The following is a 6,752-nucleotide window of genomic DNA, read 5'->3' as shown; positions in this document are numbered from 1 at the left end:
GAACGCAGATTGTAATCATCAAGATACAAATGAGGTTTAAGATGAAATCAAGTGGCAAACTTGAAGAATTGTTTAGTTTCATATGTTATAATCAATATTTTAATTCATTTTAATTGTCCAATATTGGTAGTCCACAGTTGGTAATTCAATAATTCATATATAATATTCGAATTAATTAATACGTGTCGTGACCCATTATATACATGTCTCAGACTCGATCACAACTCAAAGTATATATATTATTTTAAAATCAACCTCAACCCTGTATAGCTAACTCGTTCATTACTACATATAGGGATTTAGTCGATCGTCTCACCAAGTCAGCACACTTTCTGCCAATGAGAGAAGATGATAAAATGGAGAAGTTGGCACGATTATATTTGAAGGAAGTTGTCTCCAGACATGGAATACCAATCTCTATTATCTCTGATAGGGATGGCAGATTTGTTTCAAGGTTTTGGTAGACATTACATCAAGCATTGGAAACTCGTCTAGATATGAGTACTGCCTATCATCCACAAACTGATGGGTAGAGCGAAAGGATGGTACAAACGCTTGAAGACATGCTATGAGCATGTGTTATTGATTTTGGAAATAGTTGGGATCGACATCTACCGTTAGCAGAGTTTTCCTACAAAAACAGTTACCACTCGAGTATTGAGATGACACCGTTTGAGGCACTTTATGGTAGAAAGTGCAGATCTCCGATTTATTGGAGTGAAGTGGGGGATAGACAAATTACGGGTCCAGAGATAATCCAAGAAACTACCGAGAAAATCATCCAAATTCATTAACGATTGAAAACCGACTAAAGTCGACAAAAGAGCTACACGGACATTAAAAGAAAAGATATAGAATTTGAAATTGGAGAGATGGTCATGCTTAAGGTTTCACCTTGGAAAGTCGTTGTTCGATTTGGTAAACGGGGGAAATTAAATCCAAGATATATTGGACCATTCAAGATTATTGATCGTGTTGGACCAGTAGCTTACCGACTTGATCAACCTCAACAACGCGCCGGGGTACATAACACTTTTCATGTCTCGAATCTGAAGAAATGTTTTGCTAAAGAAGATCTCATCATTCCGTTAGACGAAATCCAAATCAATGAAAAACTTCAATTCATTGAAGAACCCGTCGAAATAATGGATCGTGAGGTTAAAAGACTTAAGCAAAATAAAATACTAATTGTTAAGGTTTGATGGAATGCTCGTAGAGGACCCGAGTTCACCTGGGAACGTGAAGATCAGATGAAGCTGAAATACCCTCACCTATTTCCAGAAGATGCGTCAACACCTTCAACAGCTTAAAATTTCGGGACGAAATTTATTTAACGGGTAGGTACTGTAGTGACCCAAACTTTTCCATGTTTATATATTAATTGAAAAATTTATTTGCATGATTAAATGTTTCCAATATTTTAAGCAATCAAACTTGTTAAGACTTGATTATTTGAAATGAGTTTCATGTAGAGAATTGACCACCCAAGTTAACCGGCGATTCACGAACGTTAAAAGCTTGTAAAAACTACATGATATATATATATATATATATATATATATATATATATATATATATATATATATATATATATATATATATATATATATATATATATATATATATATATATGCATATATATATAGTTAACATGAGATTTTGATAAGTAAGTATCTCACTAAGTATATTAACAATGAGTTATATACATAAAAATGAGACTATTGAATTAAGAAACTCAAAACGATATATATAACGATTTTCATTATAACAACGTCTTACTAAATACATATGAATCATATTAAGATATTGATATATATATGTTTAACATGATGAAATGATATTATATATATCATTATGTATGTTAACAATGAACTACATATGTAAAACAAGACTACTAACTTTAGAATTTCGAAACGAGGCATATATGTAACGATTATCGTTGTAACGACATTTTTAATGTATATATATCATATTAAGATATATTCATAAATCATAATATCATGATAATGTAATAATTTAACATCTCGTTAGATATAATAACAATGGGTTAACAACATTAAAAGAGATCGTTAACTTAAAGGTTTCAAAACAACACTTACATGTAACGACTAACGATGACTTAACGACTCAGTTAAAATGTATATACATGTAGTATATTAAGAAGTATTAGTACACTTTTGAAAGACTTCAAGACACGTATCAAAGTACTTCTACTTAACAAAAATGCTTACAATTGCAGTCTCATTCATTTTCATCAACAATTCTACTCGTATGCAACCGTATTCGTACTCGTACAATACCCAGCTCCTAGACGTATATACTATTGGTATATACACATAATAATTCAGCTCTTAGCAGCCATATATAGTTAATAAACATGTGGAACCAACAATTAAATAACTAGCATGACTTATGAGCAAGGAAACAAAAACAATAACTCCTTTTAACCCCACTCACCCTTCACCACTCACCACCCACTCCATTTCACTTCCAATTCCCTTTCTAATTCTCTCTAAACACACACACGCACACTCTTAAGAACGACATTTACAGTAAACTAATCATCATCTTCATCAAAATTTACTTTAAGAATCAAGCTATAATCATCATAGGAAGAACACTTCAAGAACACTTCAAGAACACTTCGAAAATCCTTTCAAGTTTGCTAGTTTACTTCCAATCTTGCAAATCCATTTTAAGTGATCATCCAATCTCAAGAAATCTTTGTTATTTACATTAGTTTATCTTTCTAAATCAAGGTAATACTCATATTCAAACTTTAATTCAATTTCTATAACTATAAACTATTTTAATTCGAGTAATATTCTTACTTGAAATTATTTTCGTGTCATGATTCTGCTTCAAGAACTTCCAAGCCATCAAAGATACATTCAAGCTCAAGATTATTTTTGTCATTTTCAGTAGGTTTACCTACTATATTTGAGGTAGTAATGATGTTCATAACATCATTCGATTCATACATATATAACTATCTTATTCGAAGATTTGAACATGTAATCACTAAAACATAGTTTAGTTAGTTCTAAACTTGTTCGTAAACAAAGTTAATCCTTCTAACTTAACTTTTAAAATCAACTAAACACATGTTCTATATCTTTATGATATGCTAACTTAATGATTTAAAACCTGAAAACACGAAAAACACCGTAAAACTGGACATACGCCGTTGTAGTGAAACCGGGGGCTGTTTTGGGTTAGATAATTAAAAACTACGATAAACTTTGAATTAAAAGTTTTCCTTCTGGAAAAATGATTTTTCTTATGAACATGAAACTATACCCAAAAATCATGGCTAAACTCAAAGTGGAAGTATGTTTTTCAAAATGGTCATCAAGACGTCGTTCTTTCGACTGAAATGACTACCTCTTACAAAAATGACTTGTAACCTATATTTCTGACTATAAACTTATACTTTTTCTATTTAGTTTCATAAATTTCAGTTCATTATGAAACCATAGCAACTTGAATCGCTCAAAACGGATTTAAAACGAAAAAGTTATGGGTAAAACAAAATTGGATATTTTTGCTTGTTGTAGCTACGTGAAATTTGTAACAAATCTATTCTAACCATAACTTAATTAAATTATATTGTATTATACATGTACTCTAACATATTATGTAATCTTGATAGACCATAGACACGTATACAATGTTTTGACATATCATATCGACGTCATCTATATATATTATTTGGAACAACCATAGACACTCTATATGCTGTAATGCTAGAGTTCGCTATACAGGGTTGAGGTTGATTCCAAAATATATATACTTTGAGTTGTGATCTAGCCCGAGACTTGTATACACTGGGTCGTGGATTGATTCGAGATAATATATATTGATTTATTTCTGTACTATTAGCTATGGACAATTAGTTGTAGATTACTAACGATGGACTGCTAACTTAACAAACTTAAATCATTAAAACGTAATAAAAATATTGTGAATATATTTCGATCATACTTTGATATATATGTATATATTTGTTATAGGTTCGTGAATCGACCAGTGGCCAAGTCTTATTTCCGGCAAAGTAAAAATCTGTGAAAGTGAGTTATAGTCCCACTTTTAAAATCTATTATTTTTGGGATGAGAATACATGCAGTTTATAAATGTTTTACAAAATAGACACAAGTAATCGAAACTACTTTCTATGTTGGATTATCGAACTGAATATGCCCCTTTTTAGCTTGGTAGCCTAAGAATTAGGGAAATGGCCCCTAATTGACGCGAATCCTAAAGATAGATCTATTTGGCCCAACAAGCCTCATTCGAGTTACGGATGCTTTAGTACTTCGATTTATCATATCCGATGAGAGTCCAGGAATGATGGGGATATTCTATATGCATCCTGTTAAGGTCGGTTACTAGGTGTTCAACATATGAATGAATTTTATCTCTATGCAGTTTGCGAAATGCCTGATATGAGAAGTATATTTATGGAAAAAAATGAAATCTTGTGGTCTATTATTATGATTTGATAATATATAGGTTAAACCTATAACTCACCAATATTTTTGTTGACGTTTTAAGCATGTTTATTCTCAGGTGATTATTAAGAGCTGCCATTGTTGCATGCTAATTTAAAGACAAGAATCGAAGTCAGCATGCTTGTATAATATTGTTTAAAAACTGCATTCGAAGACTTAAATTATTGTGTAATATTATTGTAAACCATTATGTAATGGTCGTGTGAAAACGCTATATTTTAGATTATCATTATTTGATAATCTTTGTAATGTTTTAAACCTTTATCGATAAAATAAAGGTTATGGTTTGTTTTAAAAACGAATGCAGTCTTTGAAAAACGTCTCATATAGAGGTTAAAACCTCGCAACGAAATCAATTAATATGAAACGTTTATAATCGATATGAACGGGACATTTCATTTTGGATATGGCATCGGCCTTGTAACCTTTGAAGATTCATCACCCTTTTACTTTACCCGATTTATCATTACCCGTACCCTCGTTTGAGTTGACCTTTTCTTTACCCTTCTTCTTATTGACCCCGGTTTCCTCTTCAATAAAACTTGGTAGTGGCTCATGGGTGATAAAGGGTTGGGGTTGAGGATCTTCAATCCCTTGGGTGGTTAAACTGCTTCGAGTGGTTATGACATTGATATTTTCATTTCGGTTCAGGTAATTAGGGTTTTGGTTGGTGCCCTCGATAGGAATCACTCTTGTGTTGTTGTTTTGTTGATTTTGGTTTGGTTGATGGTTATTGTTGTAATTGTTGATTGGGTTAACTTAAGTATTTGAAGGTAAGGTTCCTTGTGGTCTTTCAGAAACTTGATTTGAAAGTCTTCCAATGGAACTCTCAAGGTTTTGGAATGAGGCTTGTTGGTTTCGGATTTTTTACTTCAAGAGCTCATTTTCTTTCATTAGGAAAGCTTGGTCGATTCTACCTTTTTGATGTAGTTTTGCATGATTTCTTCTAAGCTCTTTGAAGGTTGGGATTGTTGGAAGTTTTGTTAAGGTTGTAGATTGTAACCTTGGCTATTTTGAACTTGACTATAACCTTGGTTGTTTTGATAATTCGAATTGGTTTGGTTGTTGTAAGGTTGGTTGTTGTAAGGTTGTTGGTTTTGGTATTGGAAATTGTTGTTTCGGTTTTGATTATAGTTGTTGTTATAACCTTGATTTTGGTTTTGGTTTGTGAATCCGGGTGGTGTATTGGTTTGGTTATTGAATGACACTTGTTTTTGATTAGGATTGTAGTAGCTTTGGTTAGATGTTCCTCCCCGTTGATAGTTTTGAATACTCACATAGTTCACATGAGCATCCGAATTCATGGAAATATCATCTAGATCGATATTGTTGCATTGAGTAATTTGAGGACAATTCTTCGTGAGATGTGGACCCTCGCATCGTTGACAACCTACTTGCATTGCAACTACCGTTTGTTAAACCTTTCTCAACTCTTTCCCAAATGTTTGAAATTGATTGTTCAAACTTGCAAGCGTCACTTATCCATTATCACTTTCGACTTGTGCTACACTTTTCTTTGCTAAATCTCGTGGTGAAGGTGCCCATTCATATTTGTTGACCGAGATGTCTTCTAACATAATTTTGGCCGCATTTGGTGATTTGTACATAAATACCCCACCGGATGAAGAATCAAGATATTGTTTCATTAACATATTACAACCTCGATAAAATGTATTGATGTACTCCTTCTTCGTCAAACCATACGGTGGGAAATCTCTTAGTAGCTTCTTGAATCGTACCCATGCATCATACAAACTCTCATCACCCCGTTAGGTGAACCCATTAATCTCCATTCTAAGTCGCTCTACTTTTGACGGTGGGAAGAAGTGATTGATAAACTCATTTGTTAATTCTTGAAAAGACCTTATAGAATCGGATGGTAAACTTCTCATCCAAGCTTTTGCGTCTCCTTGAAGTGTAAAGGGGAATGCCCTTCACTTAAAAGCGTCATCGGTGACGTTTTTGGTTTTGTAAATATCACAAAGATCATTAAAGTGTTGAATGTGTTTAAACGGATTCTCATCTATTAACCCATGAAAGTATGTATCCGTGATTAACGTGAAAAAATTACCCTCGATCTTCCAATTATCCACTTCAATTGGTGATTTGGTAATAGCCGGTGCTATCAATGTTGGTGCGACCAATCTAGCATTCCACATTGGTGTATCGTTCGGATCATTCAATAACTCTTGATTAACCGGAGGACCATTAGGATTGCCCTCTTCATTAAGAATTGGTTGA

The 6,752-nt window shown here is 33.0% G+C and overlaps 1 non-coding gene across 1 annotated transcript; it reads left to right on the top strand.

The window, feature by feature from the left end:
- The first annotated feature begins 6,206 nt into the window (after positions 1-6,206).
- Positions 6,207-6,313, top strand: LOC139873873 (small nucleolar RNA R71). Its single transcript, XR_011767586.1, has one exon. It is a non-coding gene; the product is annotated as a small nucleolar RNA R71 (small nucleolar RNA).
- Positions 6,314-6,752: the final 439 nt, after the last annotated feature.

This window comes from Rutidosis leptorrhynchoides, chromosome 10, assembly GCF_046630445.1.
Source record: "Rutidosis leptorrhynchoides isolate AG116_Rl617_1_P2 chromosome 10, CSIRO_AGI_Rlap_v1, whole genome shotgun sequence".
In the NCBI taxonomy this organism is placed as follows: domain Eukaryota; kingdom Viridiplantae; phylum Streptophyta; class Magnoliopsida; order Asterales; family Asteraceae; genus Rutidosis; species Rutidosis leptorrhynchoides.
The sequence above is the reverse complement of the archived record's forward strand: the minus strand, read 5'-3'. Positions and strand labels throughout refer to the sequence as shown.